Here is a 24,915-nt window from a genome sequence, read left to right as displayed (position 1 = left end):
TTCACTCGCAATGCAGATGCCCTCTGTCGTTACCTTGTTACCCAAATAACTTACTTCCTTTTTAAACAGCGAACACTTTTTGGGACTTAGTTTCAGACCAGCGCCAGCTTTTCTCTGGAAACTCCCTCTCAGCTCTTAAGATGTTCTTCAAAGTTCCTTCCCAATACGATGATGTCGTCTAGGTACACTAAGCTTATTTTCCAATGTAGTCCTTTCAGTACCTGATCCATGAGTCTCTCAAAAGTAGCTGGTGCATTACATATTCTGAAGGGCATTACTGTAAATTGCCAAAGACCATCTCCGACACTGAAGGCTGTTTTCTACTTGTCTTCCTCCTTCATTTCCACTTGCCAGTAGCCACTTTTTAAGTCCAGTGTGGTAAACCATTTCGTACCAGATAGCGAATCCAAAGTGTCGTCAATTTTTGGCAATGGGTAGCTATCCTTTTTCGTGACGTCGTTCAACTTACGGTAGTACACGCAAACCCCCATGTTTACATCCTTCGTCTTTACAATTACTACCGGTGAGCTCCATGGACTAGCTGGTATTCACAACTTCCCCCTTCGCCAGTGGAACACTACGTGGAACTTGACGGATCGGCCTCGCATCTCCAGTGTCAATTTGATGTTTCACAACGTTGATACGGCCTGGTTTGGAGCCATCTTGGTCAAATATGTTCGCATAATTTAGGAGCAGTTGTTTTGCCTTTCTCTGATAATCTACCTCTAGCCCCTCCGTCTGTGCCGTGATGTCATTTGAAACATCAGTATTACTAGTTGAAACGTGTTCCTAGAGCTGTTCACAGTTAATAACTACTTCAGCCTCTTGGCATCTTCCCGATTGAACTCCGTGAGTACTCTTACCGGAATATGTCCATCTTGTTTTGTCATAGCCAGGGTTTTTCCTATAAGTACGTCCGGTCTTGATATGTTTGCTGCTTCGACAACCCACCTTTTGTTTTTCCCACAATCTCCATCAATCTTTGCCCAGATGAAATCCTCCGATTATGGTGGCATTAGCTGATTCTCCTCCAACACCACCCGTTTACTTGTAGCCGAAATTAAATGGCTAATGCATGTTCTTATATCGCATCGTCTTGCTTTGCATGTCGATCATGCCTTGGTCGATTAATAATTCCACTCCAATTATGATTTCATCAACAATCTCTGCCACTATAAAATTATGTAGCACCGTGACGTTCCCAATTGCTACTTCACATGCTACTTCTCCAATTACCTGAGCGTCCTATCCCGTGGCTGTACGTAATCTTGCTCCAAGCAATGGTCTTATCATCTTGTTGACTAAATCTGACCGAATTATGGAATGATATGCACCCGTATCTACAGTCAGTAAACGTTCCTTTCCATCCACATGTCCTCCGCCAGCAAGATTGCTTGATCTTCTTCCAATTTGCGAAATAGAGATTATGGGGCATTCAATTGCGGTAGCCAGCTGTCGCCCCTTGCGGCTGACTCGCTTTAGTTTACCGATTGAGTAGATTTGGAGATTTTCTCATCTCCTTCAATTCTGCGTTTACGGCCACCCACATTGTTGGAACTATTAGGACCGGTGCTGCAATGACGTGCAATGTGACCTGGGTTGCCGCACTTGAAACATTTTATAACTCCAGCATTTTTCTGTTGTGATCCCTTCAGTGCTTCCAAAATTGTGTCTACCCACTCTGGCCTTTCTACTTCCACAAGATGAGCTTTGTATGCTGGTTTACTCAATAGTGACGCCGTTTCCTGAGTCTATGCATCGGACACCGTTTCAGCAAATGTTTGATTTGGGTTCGCGTATGTAGCTCGCTTCGTTATCACGTCCCGTATGCCATTAATAAAACTCTGGATTTTTACCCTCTCGGTGTATTCCACGGGTGCGTCCGCATTTGCCAAATGAGCCAACCTTTCAACATCCGAAGCAAACTCTTGCAAAGTTTCATTAGCTTTTTGTTAACGGTTTTGCAATTGTATTTGATATATCTGTTTCCCATGACCGCTTCCGTAAGGTCTTTCGACAGCGCCAACAATGCTTCGTAACTGCTCCGTTCGTACTCTGGAATAGTCTGTAATATTTCAGCTGTAGGCCCATTCAATGCCACGAACAGTGTAGCGACTTTATCATCCTCATTCGAGTTGTTCACTGCTGCGGTCTTCTCAAACTGAAGCTTAAACACCTGGAAAGGAACAGAACCGTCAGAGGATGGTGATGTTACCTTTGGATTACTCGCTGAAATTGCTGGGCGGATTAGGTGCAACTCCTGTATACGACCTCTCAATGTTTCAATCTCGGCATCAAATTTGTCCTGGAGTTGTAAAATTTATGTATCCTGCGCCTCTAACTTCGAGGAAATACGCCCTTCTTGTTCTTCCAGTTGTGCACAGATCTATCTGTGTTGAAATTTGTGCAGACATTTCGGATATTCGTGCCTCTTGTGCTTCAATCTTGGATGTTATACGAGTCTCCTGCGATTCCAGTTGAGTTGCCATATATGTATTCTGTTCTTCCATCTGCGATGACATGTTTGTGGATATTTAAGATGACATTTCGGACATTTGTGACGATATTGCAGCCAATATCATGTTCAAGTATCTATTCGCCATTGTCTGCGGTGTTTCGTTTCTCTCCTCCACTTTTGTTATCTCATCGCCATCAACATGAAAGACATACTCTTCCGTGTTAATTCCTTCGGATTCCATTGCCTCTCGTAGTCGTTTTTGTAGTTCGGATGTATTGCCGGTTGTATTCAACCCACAGTCCTCCAATTCCTTTATAAGCTGCTGGATTAACTTGGGCATGTCCTTGTTGTCCTCTGGAATTTATTCAACAATTCCTCTTCTGACACGAATTGTAACGAATTTAGCGAAGTTCCGCTTATTTGCAACCTTCTTCTTACGTTCGAATCGCTAAACTGTTGAATAAATCACTCCAATATTCGGTATTGCAAAATGGTCTTTATTATACTTCACAATTAAACTTCACTTCGCAACTGATAGCGTGCTTAAATCAAACTGATTAGTCATTCTTCGGCATGCGCTGCTTTTATACTCTCTGTTGCCTCGTCAGCATATTTCTCCAAAGCTCTAGACGTTTCGCCTTCTAGAATCACTTGCTTGGTTGGCAGCGATATGCATGTATATTTGTAGTTTATGCGTTTCTCATATGCGTGTGTATGTATGAGCACTACTTCGGCTGATGACCACAAGTGTGTGTGCGTAATATCTCTATATCTCTTCGTTGCCTTGTATGCATGTACATGTACATGTGTGGCTCGCTTCAGTGTTTTTTCTGTGGTTACGTGATTATTTACTTAGTAACAGCTTAGAGATGGTATAATTCATCACAATATTATAGTGTTTGGAAAGCAGTACCAGAATGCTTTTTCATAAGAGCAGATGCAAATGAGTACATTTTTGTTTCTATGTTTGAAATATGTATTATAAAATAAACCAAACAAATTCTGGCATTTTGAGAAACCACTTTCTTTGTACTGAACGAACGATTCCAAAAGCCGGTAAAATGCAAAAGAAAAATGCTGGGTAGTTTGTTCTGCTTCATCGCTTTCCAAAATTTATTATACTTTTTCTTCAATGCTAAATAAAAGCATGAAATATTTTAAATTACACCAAGTATAAAGACATGGGTTGAATAACTAGAGTTGGGATCGTACCGGGTATATACCATTTTTATGGGTAAATACTAGGAAAATGCCCGGAATATTCCTTTTTTGTATTTTTGTTTGGGTATTTAAAAATCATTTGAATGAGGCTGCTTGGAATTACAATTCAGCAATTCAATTTATACGTCATTTGAAATTAAAAAAATTTCGTTTTGATTTTAAACAAACAACACAGCAAACACTCGGAGTCAACAATTAGTCTGAAAGGAGTCCAAATTTTGGATCGTTTGCACTCGTTATGAACTCATTTAGGAGCCTAAAGCGAATGCTATATGACTTCTAGCAGGTTCATATTTTGCTTCTTACATAAGTCTTATACAGGCCTCCTTCCGATATCATATATGAACCTTATTGGCTTCAAATACTACTAAGTTTGAGTTCTCATGACTCTACTTCGGGGCTTTTAGGAACAATTTTTGACACATATCCGAAGCGAAAAACATAGGTGATAAAACTCCCATGAGGATAAGATAGAAATGAAATAAGTATTAGTTAAGTTAATTATTTATTTAAAATAAATTGTCGCAGAAAAATTTCTGAGTTTTTATTCCGGAGCTGCATAGTTTACCGATTTTTGTATTTTTCGTTTGTTCATAATTTGATCAAATTGGAGTAATAAAGTACTCTTAGGTGGTAGCATTTTTGAGGCTGATATTTTTCACGTATTTCAGACCCATATTGAACTTCAGAACTGTAGGCGCTTCGAGATTGTTTTTTAGGATACACATATTTACACAAACAAAGCTACTTAAAAATTATAACTAACTTAACCTAACGACGGCGAGTCCGCCGTCTTGGCAGCACGCACGGTGAGTTGCGTAGTGTGCGAGCTTGGTTGCGCATGCCTCGGCCATTCGCCACTTTCCCGTCATGGTTAGAGGCCTGAGCCATGTTTGCCTAGAGCTAGGGATTGCAAAAAAAGTAAAAAGATATACATGTTCATATTTCTTGCCGTTTAAAGAAAGACTCCATTTATTTCGAACAAACGTACTATTTAAGTGCACAATCTTAAATAAAATAAAAAAGTAAAAAAAATAAATAACTCCTAAGGCATACTAGATCGGGTGGGTCCCCGAAAGTACCCACCCGAAGATCGTACTTTGCGCGAGCAGCGCTCCGAAAGATGGTGGTAAAACTCCCGGTGTTATCACCTCGGCATAGACATCGCCGCCGAGAACAAGACGGATAGGTGTAGAAGCATAAAAGTGTGGATCAGCCAGGCGGACATGCTCGTAGGGAGTCGCAATGCTGGCGTCGACACTAAGTGAAGGGTTGACACGCTGAAAGTCGCGTATGCATACCGCATGGGTCGTCACCGTCCTGCTGTTTCCATGTTTCCCGCGGAGACGCACAAAACAGCCGACCTCTTCGGCAGCGTGGGTGGTCGGAAGCGCTAAATCTTGCGTCAGCCTGTGGTCGATCGTTGTGCAAGGGGAACATGCGTCAATAAGCGCTCAAATGAGATGCAATCGCCCCCGGCTTCCACCTTCACGATCGCAGTCGGCGCAAGACTTGCCATCGGTCGCAGAGTTGGGCCCAAGGTAGTATTAATTATCGGAATACCGTTACGAAATGCCGAATAGATAGGTAGCTGGCGCGGCCGTGGGGCCAGTCTACGCTCGTGGTTGCCGTCGTTGTGGGAGGAGTCCGTCGTGCGGTGCAGCTGGCGTGGCCGAGTAGCCAGTCTGCGATCATGGCGGATGGGATGATTCTGACGTTTATTTGAGGAGCAGAAAGGCCGTGATTCCGCGCCCCTCTGGTTTCGTTTCTCATGGGCTAACAGGGGTCGGAACGGCCGTGGGTCCGATCCCCCGATGTACGGTTGTGGCGACTTTGTGGTTGCTTCCGACTGGTGATTTTCTGGTGCGTCGCGATAAAAAGCTGACTCTGAAGCGTGAATGGATAGCACTTCATCCGTTTCTTCTCCTGCGTGGTGGGACCTACTCTCTCTGGATGCCCGTATCATTTCGCGCTCTTCCTCTTCCACTTGCTGTGCCCAACTTTTATAGGGCTCTAGTTGTCGTGGAAGATCTTCCATCGGTAAATGTAGTGTGGTGTGGTGTGGCCGACCACATCGTCGACACCTGCCGTCGCTGGGACAATTCTTAGCGCGATGTACCATCGACAAACAATTTTGGCAATATTTAAGGCGTATGATCTCGCGCAACCGCTGCAGAGGGGTCTTCGCCCGGTAGACAGTACACGAGCGAATGGGGTGTTGAGCGTCACATAGAGAGCACGGCTTGGGGTAGCGACTGGCCTGGCGCTCGGTTCTTTGGCGCAACGATGCGTAGCGAGTCATTCTATGCAGAGTGTGAAAGAAAACAAAAAGAAACTCATTTACTTATAATGCCTGTGTCACGCGTTCGGTGGCGAGTAGACCCTAATTTGATTATCGAGGTTAGGAAATTTTATTGGCGCGTGTGTAGGGGGAAAATCATCTGTTGCTGGAAAAAAAATATTTGGCGCATATTATGTGCATGGCCTCTTTCCCTGCACGTTATGTGCCTGGGTCTTTAGTGCCTTATTTTGTTTAGTTTATGTCACCCGGTAGCGTTTTAGTTAGCCACGGGCACACTAGTGCTGCAGAAAAATTAGCATTTACGATTTTCGGTTCACACATTCTGGTACCGAACCGGGAAGAAAGTGTATAGCGTGGGTTCTTTTGAGTCGCTGTTATTTGTGTTGTTGGTGCTAAGAACCAACAATTTTCCTGCCCGCCACAAAAAAAATGTTTGGAACGCGAAATTTTATACTATATAAAGGAAAAAATAAAAAAAATCTTCGTTTTGGAAGAGGGGGGAGATTTATCAAATGTATAATTTTTTATTTGTTTGTATTGCTCTCCGCTTATTTGTTCAACCTTCCCCCAAGTAGGCTTGTAGTCCTGTTAAATTGACGGCCTTTATCAAATGGCACGGTTCCCGAAGGGTATTTTGCTCCGGTACCGATTTTTCCGGAAACGGGTTTTTGGGTACCCGTTTGCATCTTTTTATGCATCCCTAATATAATGTGCATTTAAAACTCAGCATATATATGTACATCCGTTGGTAAAAGTATATGGGCAGTCAGTGCACGGACTTTACCGCATTGGTAGATTGACCAACCTTTTTGACCCATTTTTCATTTTCTACTACTTTTACGACTTCTGCCACCAAAACTTAGATTCTACCAATATTTCGGTATTTTCGCACTGAAAACGTATACTGCGACATTTTAAAGTATTGAATTGCCGAGCCGACCCAACTAACGTGAGGAGGTGATACTGACCAAATCAGTCAATTTTGAAAAATTTGTGGACAACTTAACAGGGAATAAATTTTTTGATGAGACAAATAGCGTTTTTTTTTTTTTTTGAATAATTTGAAGGAAAACAAAAAAGTTTTACGTAAACGATAACATGCCGAAATCGGTTATTTTTTGGCAGTATGTTTGGTATTTTGGAATATTGTTGTTGTGATTCGACGTTTTGGTGCATGTTTTTCAGTATCTCACACTCATGATACAGGAAAAAAGTGAGTACCGTATAGGCATAAACTATGTAGGTATATACAAATGTACATGTAATTTTGTCTTGTTTACGTGTTTTAAAGTGTCATTTCCATGAAATGCGCGTTATTTGTTTTACAAGACATTATTAATTGTTTGGTACAAATATGAACTGTAGCTTTTGTTTTCTTGGTAAAAACTACCAACTACTACTATTTCCATTTTAGAATTCCACTCACTGGTACCAGCATACCAACGGCAAAGGCAAAAAAAAAAAAAACGCACATTCATACATACCCGTGTATAGAATGTAAAATTCCTATGAATTGAAACAACGGGAAATGTATACAGTGATTTTCCGTTCTTTCATTTCATTTTTTACTACGACGTGGCCTGGAGTAATAACGCATAAAAAATTAACATTGCTAGTTTAGACATTATGGGCAAGCCAAGAGGTCTTCGCACAGCCAGGAAGCATGTGAATCATCGCCACGATCAGCGTTGGGCTGATAAGGATTACAAAAAGGCGCATTTGGGAACACGATGGAAGGCTAATCCTTTTGGTGGAGCATCTCATGCCAAACGCATTGGATGACTTTTGCCCTCTATACATTTTTCAATGAAATCACCAAGCAAAGTCTTAAGTATATCAGTACAATATTCTTATTTTGATTGCAGTGTGACCATAATCAGGGAAGCTACATTGACTCGCTCACGCATAGAAAAATAGCGATTGGATTCCAATGTTCGTATGAATAGCAGTAAAAAAAAGTTTTATTCATAATAAGTTGCCCCAACAGGCGTAGACCTTTCTCTTTACGTAATAGTTCGGGCCGCTCCCATTGCAATACGATGTGGTCCTCGTTATTTGGAAAAAGAATTTTCATGGCACATGTACGAACGTCTAAAAATGGTATTCCACCAGATGTTAGATCCCCAGTTAAGTCAGTCATGTCAGTTTGAAGTTCAGCAAATGCTTTCTTGCATTCTGCCGCGACTCTTAAGTTCTAATATAGCCATTTGTTTTTGCATATTTCGTAAAACGCGAATCGATTCTGATGTATTTTTTGTTTTTTTTTATACGCAGCCAGAAGTGCAACAAAAATCATGACTATAACTACCACCGATGAATAATAGAAGATTCTTACTTAAGTCATGCATCATATTTGGGGATGCATAGCTAAGGATTCCTATCCGATATTCCAAAGACTGACCAATATGGACAATGACTTCTGGTCCTGATTCATTGTGGGATTCAGTGGCTGACTCTAGTGGCGGGCGACAAGTCGATTGTTGAAGTGATAATGAAGTTATATTGCAAAGGCCTTTACCAATACGTACTACTACATCAGTTTCTTTGCAGGAACGATCCAAATTGCGTCCATTAATCGTGAAATGCTCACTTTTATAATACTTTATATGTTCTTCGAAATTAAAATATATTGGATTGGGATAAAGCTCGAAATTATTTTTATGTTTACTAGAGAGATTTTGAACTTGCAAAACATTATCCATTAAGAATCCATGTTTAAGAAGCCCTGGATTTTCAGCATCAAGAACGTCGTTATCGGTGTTAATTACAGGTGAGTAGCATATCATATCTGTAGCTGACTCAACCTTGCACTGACTATAATATATATTATTTTTATGGCCTGGACCTGTAGCTGACTCAACCTTGCACTGACTATAATATATATTATTTTTATGGCAAACGTACATTTTAGGGCTCTGAATATCGTTGAATTGAGTTCCTGTCACTGAAATTTCAATTCCGCCAGCGGGTATGCCTCGGGGAACTTTTAATTGTCCTCTAGGGCCCGAAAAGACCTGCTCAATTAGGGGAGCAAGAACGTATTTAAACTTGTATTCGCTGAATTCACGTTGCCCATTGTCAAATAACATTTTCAGTCGCCCTTCAACGATACCTGGTGAAGGAGCTGTACGACATACTGCTTGTGTAACATCGAAGCTTAATATCTCGCAGGGCAAATGACCGTTGACAAAAACTTGTATTCTCGCCTGCATTTAAATACTCGATTCTGCATTTAAATACTTTCCAATTAGCCGAAGAACCTTTTGCTAGCCACTTTAATAAATATTTTGCACAATTCGAATAATAAAAAAATTGAATGCACTAAAAATGAAGAGCGAACTGTGCGGCTCAGCCCGGCAAAGTAGTGTGTTATATGGAGAATTCCTTAAGAAAAGTGGGAAGGGAGTTCATACGCATTGTTTGTATTTATCCTCTGGCTTAAACAAAGTGGTAAGGATAATGAGGGAATACTTGGGTTTCTGCCTAGTGATATTGCAGCAGAACGTAAACGCGTTGCAACAATTCAATGCATCTACTGTGGTAATATGCGTGCGAATATTGTCTGCTGCAAAGTGCGTTGCTATCGAAACTTTCATATGATATGTGGCATTGATAATGGTGCTATGAATCAATTTCTATATACATTTCGGTCATTTTGTGATCGACATGTACGAAAAGTACCTACACCTCCAAAACCCACAGAAAATTGTTATATTTGTTATGAGAGCTTTTCGCTGAAAGTAAAACGTTTTAGAGCTGTAAATATTATACGTGCCCCATGCTGTAAAAATTGTTGGTTTCACAAGTATTGTCTGCAAAAATTCGCCAAAAGTTCTGGGTATTTCTTCAAATGTCCGCTCTGTAATGACTGTGAGAAGTTCAAAGCGCATATGTCGTACTGGGGTATTTTCGTATACGACAAAGACGCTGAATGGGAGTTGGTGCCCAATGCGTTTGCAGAATTGCTAGAAAGACCCAGAGTATGTAGCGCAGAGATTTGCCATAACAAACGTGGACGGGAACAGCAACTACACCAAATCGCTTAGTTTATTGTACAACATGTGGATCAGTGGCTGTACATCGCAGTTGTGTGCGCGACCAGAGCAATACATTTGATTGTGAAAATTGTAAACAAATACTTTCTAACGCAGATAGTGGGCGAGAAAGTTTAAGCTCACAACAACAAAATGACAGTCAAGACAATGAATGTTCTCAAATTGTACAGGATACTGAAAACTTAGATATTGATGTATGCGACGGTGATAGCGAGGTTGAGATAAATAAAAATACTCAAGAAAATGGCGATGTTTCTCCTGTTAAAGATAACATACTACGACGGCGTCAGGCTGACGAAGATGACGAAGTTATAATACCTCATAACTCGTACAAAAGTGAAACAGCTAAACTACATGTAAATAAAGCAGAAAGAAGTGAAATTGTAGGAGAAACTAACACACTAAATTGTAATATTAATGAGGTCATAAACACAAAATGAACTGCAGTAAAACTGTGAAATTTAGGTGTATTGTTACCGATAGTGACTATAGTGGTGATGAAGGTCTTGTAGACACAGCTGACTCGAGGAAGCATGTGAAGGCAACCCGTACAAGGATTTCAACAACGCAAACACAACCCCATGATATACATAACATTACAACTTGTATTGCGCAACGCACGCGTCGCAAGTCAATGGCTTTTCGACCACCTTCGCTCGATGAACCACTTACTAATTCCTCTGGTGATGTTTACAATGATGCTAGTATTAGAATTAACTCCTATACAGCACCCAAACGCTATCAGGTTTTTCAATATGATGATGACGAAAATGAGTACCCCCAGAAACAGGGCCATATTGCGGCGTGAAATTTGTAATTTTTGGTTCCACGAATTCATATTCTTCTTTCGATTCACCCCTGTAATCTCCTATTTGAACAACGATGCGTCCGTTACGGTACAATTGAACACCGGGGCTGTCCACGTTCACACAATTTCCTTTGTATGAATATAATACTGTTGAAACGGCATAGCACTTATACCAGCAATTCGTATTCCCGAATAAATATCGGTGACAATTTTACCTAAATTTATTCCACGTATTGTGATATTTGTACCACCTTCCCATGGACCAGTTTGCGGATAAAACGAATGAATTTCAGGATTAGGGCACGTTTCCATACGATTTAGCCAATCAGTTTTTCCTTCGTTATTTTTGTTGCACTGTTCTTCTACTTCACACGTAATTGTAGATGAATAATCATCTACGTTCGCATTTGTATACGTTCACGCTCTTCATCTTCTACCTACCCTCAGCAAGTAGGTGATTAAATTCTGAATTTCGCCTTGTACCAATACCCAGTGGGTTACTCTTTCTGACCAAATAATGAGTTATCATATAATTTAAGCAACAAGGCTAGTCAGATATGACTCCTCGTAATGTTCAAAAAACTGAATATATAAAGCTTTCCAATCACCCTGGCGGAATCCTCTTCGCATCTAATGTGGTTACTTTAGGTGATTGAAACTCTTCAATCATTTTCCATTCAGCTTTCTGAATCGTGGCTGACTATCTTTGACTACTATTAAGATGATGAGCGTTCTAGAGGGTCTGTTCTTGTTTGTTCTTTTCATCAACGACATAAGTAGTTGCTTTTTATTTGCAAATTATTTAATCTAAAAGCATAAGGAATTTAACCCTGCTAATATCTGGGGCAGATGAGTTTTCTTATCCGCGGTAGGCTTGCGATGTGCCTCGTTGCGCGGCAACGAGTGCAGCTGATTTCTGTGGCAGAGCGGTTCGCCCTTCTGCGTTAGGATTTTCTGTTGTCCTCGTTATGGGATAGCGAGTGAATTTGGGTTTGTTTTGAAAATTGTAAATAACATAGGCCGAAGGCCTTTATGTTCTGTGGCAGATAGCGGATCTGCGTTAGGGCTGTTCTGGTATCCTCGTTATGGGATAACGAGTGAGTGGTATGGTGTCCTCGTTCGGGGGAGCGAGTCGATTGTGGGATGTTTTCTGGTGCCCTCGCTCTGGGTAAGCGAGTTAATTAGGGTTTGTTTTTGGGTCTCGATAGGAAGGTGGAGTTCGGAAGGGAGTGAGGGAGAGGAACGGAGGGATTGTTATGAGGAGCTATTGGCCCTCTCGCAATCCATCTCCTCCGTTGGAAGAAGGATCAGTTTGACCAAAGGTCGTCTGACTTGACCCTTCTCTGTTATGAGGTCGACTACGCGAACTCGGTTATCTTCGCCGGGGTGTACGTTGACGACTCTACCTAGCCTCCACTCGTGGGGAGATAAGTTTTCCTCTTTGAGGACAGCGAGATCTCCCACTTTTATATTTTCTTTGGGATGCTTCCACTTCACTCGTTTTTGAAGTTCGGATATATATTCCACCTTCCATCGTTTGCAGAAGGTGTGATGGAGGGCTTTGAGTTTCTGCCATCGATTGATCATCGAGGCAGAGCTCTCACTGGCATCTGGTTCTGGTGGATCCAGCAGGTGGCTGCCGGTTAGGAAATGTCCTGGGGTTAGTGGTTCCAGATCCGTTGGGTCATTCGACCCTGGACTGAGTGGGCGCGAGTTGAGGCACGCCTCAATCCTGCACAAAAGGGTTTGGAACTCCTTCATGGTGTACTTATGGGGAGACGCGATCTTTTTGAAGTGGCTTTTGAAGCTCTTCACTCCCGCCTCCCACAAGCCGCCCACATGTGGAGCAGCGGCGGGAATTAAATGCCAGCTTAATGCTTGATGGCTGTACTTTGAGACTGTTTTGTCTCGGCTTTCTGCCAGGAAGGCTTTAAATTCGCATCGTAAAGATCTTGACGCTCCGACAAAGTTTGTACCATTGTCGGAGTATATGTTTTTTGGACATCCTCTTCTCGCGATAAAACGCGCAAAGGCTGCGAGAAAGCATGGAGTACTAAGGTCACTAGTGCCTTCTAAGTGAATGGCCTTAGTGGAGAAACAGACAAAAAGGCATACGTAGCCTTTTGACAGTCGACATCCCCTACCGCGGTAGCTTTTGATGCCGAAAGGCCCAGCGAAATCTACCCCGGTATTGGTGAACGCGCGGGTAAAGGTAGTACGTTCGCAGGGAAGGGTACCCATAAGTTGGGACTGCGCCTGCTTCCTGTGAATAATGCAGGTTTTGCAATTGTGGATGATGGCTCTTATCATTGTCTTGACATTCGGAATCCAATACTGGGTTCGAATAAGGCGGAGCATGAGCTGGTTCTCGCCATGAAGGGAATCATGATGAATCATCATGACTGCAAGGCGAGACAGCCTGCAATTGTAAGGCAAGATGATCGGATGCCGCTCGTTGTATGACATGTCTTTTGAAGCCCCTAGACGCCCTCCTGTTCTGATAATACCATCTTTGTCGATGTATGGGTTGAGTGACAGGATTTCACTCTTCCGATCAATAGGTTCCCTATTTTTTAATTTTAAATATTCTGTACCGTAAAATTGTTTCTGGCAGACTCGTATTAATGCTTGAGTCGTTGCCTTAATCTCATCGGCTGAGATTATGCACGACTTTTCTTGGAACGCGGCTTTAGTTTTAGGATGCGTTCTTTCATAGAATCTCCTAACAAAAGACAGGACTTTCAAAGCTCGTGGTAAATCTGAAAATCGGTCAAGAATGTCTATATGATCTACCCTTGTCGTGGCATATAATTGTGCCCTCTTCTCCTCAACGGACGTTTTGTGTTCGGTCTCTTGTGCTGGCCAGTGGGAATTGTCTTCTTGCAGCCAAGAAGGTCCCTGCCACCACAACGAATTGTTGACCAACTCTGATGCAAGTAGTCCTCTGCTTCCTAGATCCGCTGGATTAGATTCCGAGTCCACGTGAAGCCAGTCCTTGCTACCGACCATATCGATGATCTTAGTGATTCGGTGTGCGACGAAGTTTGACCAGGAACAGGGCGTCTTTCTTATCCATGCGAGTACGATGGTTGAATCCGTCCAGAGGTGAACTTTTGCTGGCCCCAAATGAATTTTTCGGAATATTGATTCCATGATTTCTGCGAGCAGCACGGCGCCGCAAAGTTCTAAACGTGGTAGTGAGATGGTTTTCACTGGGGCTACTCGGGTTTTGGCTAGCAAGAGATTTGTGAAAATTTTATCGTCCCTTTTTACGCGCATGTAGATTGCTGCTGCATATGCCTTTTCCGATGCATCGCAAAAACCATGTATTTCGATGTCGTCCTCGGGCGTAAAATTTACCCATCGCGGTATCCTAATGTTATCTATTTCGTTTTAGTGTTGGGTGAAATTTTTCCACCGTTCTAAGGTAGTTGGGGAGACAGGTTCGTCCCACCCAGTGCCCTCTAACCAGATATGCTGCATTAGTATTTTTGCCACTATGACCATTGGTGCAAGCCAGCCTAAAGGGTCGAAAAGTTTGGCTATAGCGGATAGGATTACGCGTTTGGTGATGTTCTCGCCACTCTCTAAAGCTCCTGCGGTGAAGTAAAACATGTCTGCATGCGCGTTCCATCGTATTCCGAGTGCCTTCACCGAGCTAGCCTCTTCAAACGCTAGGAAGTCCTCGCTGAGCAGATCCGTTTTGGGGATGTCCTGAAGGATTTCCTCACAATTTGATGTCCACTTGCGCAATAGAAAGCCAGCTGAGTGTAATGCTTCTCGACTCTCGTTTCTTGCTCTGATGGTTGACGCTATTTTATGTCCTCCGGATAAAACGTCGTCGACATACATACTTTCTCGTAATATACCCGATGCTATTGGGTGCGTATTTTCTACATCATCAGCCAATTGTAGAAGTGACCATATCGCGAGGTAGGGGGCGCAGTTTACACCAAAGGTGACAGTCTTTAGTTCGTAAAGACGGATGGGTTCGTTGGGGGATGTTCGATGGACAATCCGTTGAAATTTGGTGTGATTTTCGTTCACCCAAATTTGCCTATACATCTTTTCGATGTCGCTATTAAAGACGAAGCGATACAGTCGCCAACGTAAAATTAAAATAGGCAAGTCTGCTTGGAGTACTGGACGTGGGTGGAGTATGTCGTTTAGACTAATGCCATTTGCTGTCGGACTTGACGCGTTGAGTATCCAACCGAACACTGTCTCTTGGGCCAAAAGTGTATTTAGTACATTCTTTTTCAGACCGCTCAGTATAATTTGGGGATATATGTCTCCTCCAAGTATGAGGTCTACGTCTTCGTTGATGTAGAACCTTTTATCTGCCAAAACCAAGTCTGGGAATGCCTGCATAGTCATGGCGTTGATATGGCAGGATGGAAGATTCCCCGTGAGTTTGGCTAAGACTAGAACAGGTGTAGTCAGGCTGAAGCAGGCATCCACTCGTGAACGTAATTCAATTTTGGATGCCTCTTTCACCTGAGCTGACACCGCATTTGTGATGCCTGAAACTTGGGCATGCATTTTTCTCGCTGGCAAATTGATTCTGCGTTTCAGTCTTTCAGTTAAAAAGGAACATTCAGACCCTGAATCAATTAATGCCCGTGCGGAGAAGTCGGTACCATTATGGCGAATGTGTACGCGAGCAGTTCCTAATAGCACGCCTGTGCTGGAATTGGCATGACAGGATTTTACATTCTGGTTCGCAGATTGTCGCGCCTGTGCCGAAGTTGTTGGGATGTTATCCGCATCTTTGAAAGGATTGCGTACAGCCGTGTGCTGAGATGTATCGGCATGCAGGAGCGTGTGGTGACGAGAGTGGCATTTGGAACAGTTGTAGGAACTGGTGCACTTCGTCACGGTGTGTCCTGGGGATAAGCAATTCAGGCAGCCACTTGTGGGGTTAACTCGCAGAAGCGTGAACGGTTGCGTGATCTGTGTTCAAGGGATTTACACATTTTACAAATTGATTTTATTGTTTGCTTGGATACTTTCGTTTGAAAAGCACCAAGTCTTTTCGTAGGGGTTTCTGACGATTGTCGCGACGCGTTTGGTTTTTGGACTTTCGAAGTGGCATGCCCTGTAAAACCAGACACTGTTTCAAGTGTCTGAAACCGATTAGACAGGAATTTATCCATATCCTCCCACTTGGATATGTCCATTTTATGGTCTATACTTTGCTCCCAAAGAGCCAGCGTGCTCTCTGGTAACTTGGTTGAGCATAGATAGGTCAGGATTGCATCCCAATTGGAAGTGTCAATTTTGTGGCATTTGAGGGACGAAATACAATTATTTATATCATTTTGCAGCTTTTTTATTGAACTGCCACACTCAATTTCTACCTTTTTTAAGTTGAATAAAATTTGTAGTTGTGTGTTAACTAAGATACGTTTGTTTTCGTATCTTTCACACAAGTTTTTCCAGGCCATCTCGAAACCTTCATTTGTGAGAGGGCATTTTTTTACGATATCTTTTGCTTCGCCCTGCGTTTTGTTATTGAGATTGAATAACTTTTCCACCCCTTTCAAACTAGAATTGTTTATATATATTGCCGTGAACAGGTCGCGAAAAGTTGGCCAAGACAGATAATCCCCTTTAAAAACTTCCGTGTCGCAAGCCGGGAGGCGAATTTTATGCCCATGAGGTTCTTGCTCAGGGTTGACGTTCTTTTCATCCTTCTTGTATTTTTCTGCCTCAGCAGATATAGACGCTGAACATCGCACGTGGATTGCGTATGCTGCCTTTTGCTTCTTTCTGATCGCCATAACGTCATCCGCTGACACCTCATCAGATCCCAATAGCGAATCAAACGCAGACTTCACCTTCTTCCACAAGAGCCGCAACTCTTCCTGCTGTATTGCAAGGGTGTGTTTGCTATGGTCGCTCTCCGGAATAAGACTGTAATCTTTATCAAACTCTGCGATTGACTCTGCTAAACGGATGTAGGTTTCCATTGTTTTATTTACGTTTATTAAAGAGAAAATTGCCGATTATAGAAATGGAACGCTTTAGAGTAAAAATACCTGCCCAGGCGTAAATAAACACTATTGAAATTCGAAGTTTGTTATTTATTTTTGTTTATTGCAGACTTTTTGTCTTGGTAGCGACAACAACAGAAGTTTATTTTTTAAACTTTTTGTCACAACAGCGACAGCAAAAAGGGTTTATTTTTGGACTTTTCTGTCTCAGTAGCAACAACAAAAGGGGTTTGTCTCATAGACTTTTTCCTCGGCAGTAATAACAGACAAGGGGACCACTCGCCACCTGCACAGTTTAATGGTTGAATTGTAAAAAAGAAAAGTGCGTGCGATATTGTTTTTCGGAATTGAAAAATAAGCGGAAAAAAGTGTAAAAAAGTGTTTTAAGTGACGTGAGCGCCTGCTTAATTAAATTGTACTTAATTTTGTGTCTGTGATTTACAAATCAACAACAACAAAAAATGGTTAAATGTCGTGAGGTTGTTTGAAAGTGAGGTTATGTTATCCTCTTCCTTGTGTTGTGTCTGGAAAACCTTACCACTGGTGGGGGGGATAGACCAGATAATCACAAGGACCGAAATAAATGAAAAACAAGTGATTTAAATTTTGAACCAAGGAATTAAACAATTGGCGCTCACAAAAATAAACTTCACTGTGTACACTTTTTTTTGAACTCACTTCTCCGCGCACAATAGGTGTTTTTCTTTATTTTTAAATAACCAGCACTCGAAAAAAAAGTGGCAAGAAATATAAACTTACTTTTTTTTGTGGAGAAATTGATGTGATGGCTGTGGCTCCGGTGGCTGCTAATGTCGTGTATAGTATCAAACTTCCAACTTTTTGGTGGCTCTGCTGGGATATGCTTTGGCAAATTAAACTTTTGATGATTTTTTGTGGCAATTCGTGCAAAATTTGGTAGTAGGCAAATGTGCTGTGTTGTGGACTGTATATATATAAAAAGACGCTTTTAGTTCCTGGTGAGGAGGACCAATGCTCGGCCTGAGTGCGTCTGGAACCGGCAGTGGGTAGGCGCACACTGGTCGATCTCGGGATTGTTGGTTCACTCAAAAGAAATAAAGAAGAACACAGGAGGATTTTCCTCGTTATAATATATGATTTAATGATAAAACGCAAGAAATGTACAGTGCAAGATTAAATAAGTGATATTTTACCTGTATAAAAAATTACGGCGTTGATCCTTGGACGATGCGTATCGTTAGGCGGTTGGTCGAGAAAGAGGCCGGTTGTGCCGTTGATGACAACCGCTAAGCCGCGAAAAAAAGTCCTCTGGTATTAAGGAGGGGAAAAAGCCACACACACCACCACCCTTACGTATACGTGCATGGGTGCTGGCAACCTGCACACACACACACATGCATGTGTATGAAAAGCATGCATGTGCATGCATGCACACAAATGCGGCGTGAGTGTATAGTATAATGAGCTGTTTAAAAGCCTTTTAAGGCACATGTCGGACTCTTATTTAGGCTCAAATGATATACGTTAAGAGGCTCATATAGGACGACCATTGCAAGAAGGGAAATACATTGGTTTCAGCCTTCCAAATAAGCTCATACCGACTGTAAGCGCTCAAATTTAGATATTTTTTCCGACTGTTTACTGGATAAACTTAAGTTTTTGCAAGGGCATGCATTATTGACTAAATATTTTTAAAAAACGCTGGATTACAGATTAAAACTAATTCAAGCGTAATGGATAACTACCCACTAATATAGGACAAATTGGGTACATTTTGGATTGAATTTGTGTGTTTGTTTCCCATATTTTCCAAAAGATTATTTTTACCCTTCTTTTGGGTAAATATTTGGGTATTTACCCATTTTTACCATATATAACCAATTTACCGGGTATTTACCATTTGGGTATTTACCCGTTTCCCATCTCTATGAATAACGTAACTATATAAAGAAAGGACGTTATTTTTTTACCTTCAACCTTCGAAATGGATCTATCTGCACAGCTATTCGTCCATTTTTCCTAGAAATATTTCCTGCTATAGGGAAAATTTGTGTACCCAATTTATTACGATCCGTAGATTTTTCTTCGTGTTATGGCTCCCGAAACATAGAAAATTGCTTAGCCACGCCCATTTTTTTAATTTGAAGTTTTTCCTATTTATTGTTATAAATCCACTTGGGAAATGCAATACCATTGATACACAACTCTTTTTTGCAAAGATATAGCTTATTTTATTCGTCCACGACCCTTTTTAAAATCTTTAAATAAAAGTGGGCGTGGTGCTTAACCGATTTCGTTAATTTTTCTTCATATCATTCCTTATAGCAAAGGCAACCTCTCTTCCGAATTTTTTTACGATAGGTTTAACGATTTTTAATTTATGATTAATAATATTTGTAAAATTGATTTTATCATAAGTGGGCGGTGCCATGCCATGCCATGTTTTCAAAAATTTTATATATATAAAAAATGGGCGTGGTTATGATCCGATTTTGCTCATTTTCAATACCAATCTATTCTGGGTCAAGATAAGCTAGTGTACCAAATTTGGTGAAGATATCTCAATATTTATTCAAGTTATCGTGCTAACGGACGGACGGACGGACATGGCTCAATCAAATTTTTTTCGATACTGATGATTTTGATATATGACCGATTCTCCGCGAGCTCTCAGTTTTACTCACCCACTTATAGCTAAAAACCCTTCTCAAAGGGGACGAGCTACAGCTATTAATTTCTGTTCTTGATACTGAAACCTGCCACGGTTGTGACATTACACGCGTGCCACGGTTGTGACATTTTGACAATAAATTGCTCATTAAAATAAGCTAGTATGACTCGCAAGACTTTCCGTAAAATTTTAAGGTTATGTCAGCAAACTTTAAAGAAAAATGGTACAATAGACGGTACTTAACTTAAAACTACAAAGACACAAGTGCCACGGTATTGACCCGATTTTTTGATACGTACCGTTTTCCCAGCTCTTCAGTGTTTAAAAATGGATATTAGTTATTTTAAGACTGCAAACATTAACATGGTAATATGCGGCGGCAATTGCTGATCAAAATTCACACTCACATGTCACAAACCAGTGTGCAATAAAGCAGTACCAACCTAACGATTTGAATAATATTTTTTACTCAAAAACTCATGGACACTTTTCAAAATTAAATTGCAAAGCGAAAACAGAAATGTTATCATTAAAACAACATTTAATATTGCAGATTAAGTCAAGTATTTAATATAATGACAGTTTCTTACTCGTGTAATTAAATATTAAAAAAGTTACCACCTAAAATGTTATGAAAAATATGGTTGTGGACATGCCACGGTTGTGACATTTGTAGGGTATTATGAACTATAACTTCATAAAACTGATAACCAGTGAATCAAATTCAACATGAAACTTTAAAATAAACATAACTCTAACTCAATTACATAATTTAATTCATAGAAAATGCTTTAATATATTTCAAATTTCGAGAAGACACAAAACTGTAAGCTCGCAGAGAATCGCCCATATGGAAGTCTATATCAATCTCGATTCGTTTATACCTGTACAACCAACCGTTATCCAATCAAAGTTAATAAATACAAATAAGAAAATAGATAGTGATATTAGATGCTCATTCAAAGAGCAGAGGAAATGCCATTTCATTCGTTTAGTATTAAATGCTTGTGGGGCGCATAATAATATCAAATTATAATTGTTTACAATTGAAAAGATATAAATATGTATAAGGAAAAAGTATAACTGTTATATGCATGTATATTAAAACAAAAATTTCAAAATTACAGATGTCAAGGTACTTTCATCAAATGGAAAAAGATAAAAAAAACCTCGTAGCTAATGGACACAGGTACTTATATTATAGGTCTCAAAAGAATTTCAATGTCCTCATGATTGAAGCCAAGTAGCCACTGCTACACTTCCCTCAGAAACGCTGGTAGCCTTCTAATGAGTCGTATTTCAGCAGGTAGTTTGTTATATAGATTACATGATACGATGGTGTAGAAGTTACGAAAAAGTGTGGTGCGAAAGCTAGGAACATTTGTTTGAGATAACGTCTTATTTCTCAGATTGAAAGGTTATATATTGGGCTTTACGTATACCCGCTCCTTATAAAAAAAATTTTTAAAACTTTAAAATAGTATAAGTGCCGGACAGGAAGACTATTTAATTTTTTGAATAGATCCATAGAGTGGGTTAAAAGACCAGCTTTACATATACTTCTGATTAGACACTTCTGTAGGATTAAAAGCGGATGGATCTTACTAGCGTAGGCACCACCCCAACAACTGACTCCGTATTGTAATTTTGAATGGATTTGCCCATGATACACCAATAACAATATTCTATTGGAACACAGTTTTCTTAATTATAGAAAAAAAGAAGAGCTGATAATATATAAGATTTCAATGCAGAAATATGCGATGACTAACTTAGATTTTGATCGATTATAACACCCAAATATTTGAAATTAGAGGCGAATTCGATCTCAAAACATTTACTGTAACAACTTATTTTCTCATCAAAACTAACAGTTTTGTTATTTTGAGTACAAGTAGTTGAACACAAACGATGCCGCATACATATAGAACTATGAAAGACAACCTCGTTCTAGGTATTTCCTTCCCGCAAAGGTTGAAATACATTAACTTCGTTTTGCTGCTTATCGCGAGCTTATTCCTTGCGAACCAAGATCTTAAAAGGTAAACATCTTGATTAATACCAGCAAAAAGATTTAATTCATTTTTCGATCCATATGCGATGGCAAGGTCATCAGCAAAGGCTGTTACTTTACCAATGAAAGGCAAAGAGAATATTGAATTAAAAATAAAAATAAATAAATGTAAGGCGCGATAACCTCCGAAGAGATCTAAGGCCGAGCTTCTCTTCCAATTTGCGTCGTGCTCCTCTTGATTTTTCCCTACAAATTAATGTATATTAAAAATAAGATTGGTCCAAGAACCGAACCCTGTGCAACCCCTATGGTTATAGGCCTGGGTTCACTTAGATTATTTTCAACTTTAACTCTCTGAACTCCATTCTCTAGATATGACGTAAACCAATTATTAATGTTACCACGAAAACCTGCGTAGCTAAGCTTGTTTATTAGAATTCTATGGTCAACCATATCAAATGCCTTTGTTATGTCTACAAAGAGACTCGCACAACATTTTTTTCATCAAGTGACTTATAAATAAAGGAAGAAAAATCCAGAAGAGCATCTTCAGTAGACAGCCCGGACATAAAACGAAATTGCTTAGGGCTAAAAAATTTAACTTTGTTTAAATACGACGACATCCTATTTTTCACTGCTTTCTCAAAAATTTTTGAGATTGAAGATAAAAGAGATATAGACCTTGTAGTTATTTTTGTAATTTTTTCCCCTTTTTAAAGAGTGGTATGACCGAAGCGCATTTTAAGTGAGCAGGAAAAACTCCGGAGGCTATACTTAAATTAAATAAATGTTTCAAAATATCAACAATGTTAAGTGCTATGCTCTTTAACGTTCGATTTGATATGTTATCATTACCACATGAATTAGAGTTACTTAGAGATTTAATTATATTAATAATTTCTGCGCCTGTAATGGCATCAAAGAAAAAAATGTTACTCGGCGGAAAGAATTCGGTATGTATTGGGTTTGTATAGCAGGTGCAGGGCTGAGGATTACTGCTTAAATCGAAGGCTTTTCCCTCGTTGACAAAGAAATAATTGAGTTCGTTTGCAACTTCCTGAGGCTCCGACACATCTACACCATTCACGTTTGATACGAGCGGGTCACACTTTCTTTTAGAATTACGGTTTGTTATTCTATTTACAGCATCCAATTCTTTTTTGGAGTTGCCCTGCGCTATGAAAAAAAGGTTTTGAAAATATTTATCGCGCCTTGTACGCATTTCTTTGTTTACCCTTTTAGTCAACAGACGCGCCCGATTTCTTGGTTTAGTATTCGCCGGATACCTGTTGCTTTTTTCCGTAATGTGTTTTTAAGCCTGATCTTTTTAATAGAGTTTGAGTGATCCAAGGTTTAAAAGTTAAAGTTGATCTTTTAGGAAAAATAGAGATACTAGAGTAGTTTATGTGCATTGTAAGTGTTTCCATAAAAAAAGTATATGCTTTGTCTACATTTGACTCATATAAAACTGTTTCCCATTCTTCAAAGCAAAGTGATTCATTTAAAACATAAACAATTAATTTCATAATAGCTGATAATATATCGCAATTGGTAATTCGCCTATTTGCATTTAAATTAGTAAGTTGAGTTCCGGTCAAACAATGGTCCGAAATTCTAAAGTCAAGGTATATACCAGCATGCATATTATCTTCAATGTTACTAAATCTACCATAAACATGGTCTATACAAGCCCCTGATTCTGGCCTATGAAGGAATGAAGGAAAATAAACCATGTTCCGCTCTCTACTTAAAAAAAGAGAGAATTCCTCATGGCACAATTTAAAAGATAGTGAGTGAAATCTATACAGACATACAAAAGTGAAAGGTACATTGCATATTTGCAATAAAATTTTTATTACATCAGTGCTTGATAGACTAAGGCAAGTAACTCCATACTCGTGAAAATCACGTATAAAAACTCTAAAACCACCAGCAGTATAAGAGTCATTTGTATTTGCAAAATTATAACTAGGAATACCATAGTCATTTATTTCATAAGAAAAAATTCAAATTTCTGAGACGAATATAATATCGGGAAGATTAACAAAGGATTCGAGGTTGCAAAGTAAGGACTCGAAATTTCTGAGACGAATATAATATCGGGAAGATTAACAAAGGATTCGAGGTTGCAAAGTAAGGACTCGAAATTCTGCCTGAGACTTCTTACATTTTGATGCAAAACTGTAAACGTATTGTCTTTGGATATTAATATTTTAGAGTCATTGAAGACATTAATGACTGGGCTGTTATTCGTAATAACTGATCTTATATTCATAATTTCGAATTAAAAATAAAACAGCTTATTCCCGGCTGTTCGTTTGGCTGTCATAATTTGTTTCTTGCTTTCCATAGACTTAAGCTTAACGCAAACAATACCACTAATTTTATTAGCATTAGTATGCTTCACGATAATTTTGTCAATTTCATCATCCATTACCTGCACATTTACTGCACCGCAAAAAAATTTGTTTACGCATTCTTTTGCATTGTCTTTGTTGACATTTCGCACACCTACAACGTCAATGGAATTCTCCAATTGTGTTTGTTCTTTCCAGATTAATCTACTCTCCAGCTTATCAACTCTTTTTCTCAACTCTGCATTTTCTTCTTTGAGGTTTTGTATGGTACTACAGGTCAAGTACAAGAGTTGAAGAGTTATTTTTCCGTCATTTCCGTAATTATGTGGAAACTAAGAAGACGGCGAAGTTCACCTTAATGTAATATAGCGGCGTGGTAATACATATTACGGCCGTGATGACGGTACAAAGTCGTCCATCAACTTTTTCCCCACCTCTTTACTCAAAGCGGTGAATATTTTGTCAAATATTCTAAATTATTTACAAAATAAAAAATCTTTTTACTTCTAATATTTTGAATATATTTTTTCTTTCATGTGTTTTAAAAAATAATAAATTAACAAGTAAGGAAGGCTAAGTTCGGGTGTAACCGAACATTACATACTCAGTTGAGAGCTATGGAGATAAAATAAGGGAAAATCACCATGTCGGAAAATGAACCTAGGGTAACCCTGGAATGTGGTTGTATGACACGTGTATCAAATGGAAGGTATTAAAGAGTATTTTAAGAGAGATTAGGCCATAGTTCTATGGATGGACGCCATTTAGGGATATGGCCATAAAGGTGGACCAGGGCTGACTCTAGAATTTGTTTGTACGATATAGGTATCAAATGAAAGGTGTTAATGAGTATTTTAAAAGGGAGTGTGCCTTAGTTGTATATGTGAAGGCGTTTTCGAGATATCGCCAAAAAGGTGGACCAGGGGTGATTCTAAAATGTGTTTGTACGATATGGGTATCAAATGAAAGGTGTTACTGAGCACTTTAAGAGGGAGTGGGCCTTAGGTATATAGGTGGACACCTTTTCGAGTTATCGCCATTAAGGTGAGCCAGG

At 39.9% G+C, this 24,915-nt stretch overlaps 1 protein-coding gene and 1 pseudogene across 5 annotated transcripts in view; both read right to left on the bottom strand.

The window, feature by feature from the left end:
- LOC137240338 (uncharacterized) overlaps positions 1–24,915 on the bottom strand; it is a 175,701-nt gene that overhangs the window by 72,322 nt on the left and 78,464 nt on the right. The window lies entirely within an intron of this gene.
- LOC137240049 (plexin-A4-like) overlaps positions 7,742–24,915 on the bottom strand; it is a 28,753-nt pseudogene continuing 11,579 nt past the window's right edge.

The sequence above is a fragment of the Eurosta solidaginis genome, chromosome 2, assembly GCF_040869045.1.
Source record: "Eurosta solidaginis isolate ZX-2024a chromosome 2, ASM4086904v1, whole genome shotgun sequence".
Lineage (NCBI taxonomy): Eukaryota > Metazoa > Arthropoda > Insecta > Diptera > Tephritidae > Eurosta > Eurosta solidaginis.
The sequence above is the reverse complement of the archived record's forward strand: the minus strand, read 5'-3'. Positions and strand labels throughout refer to the sequence as shown.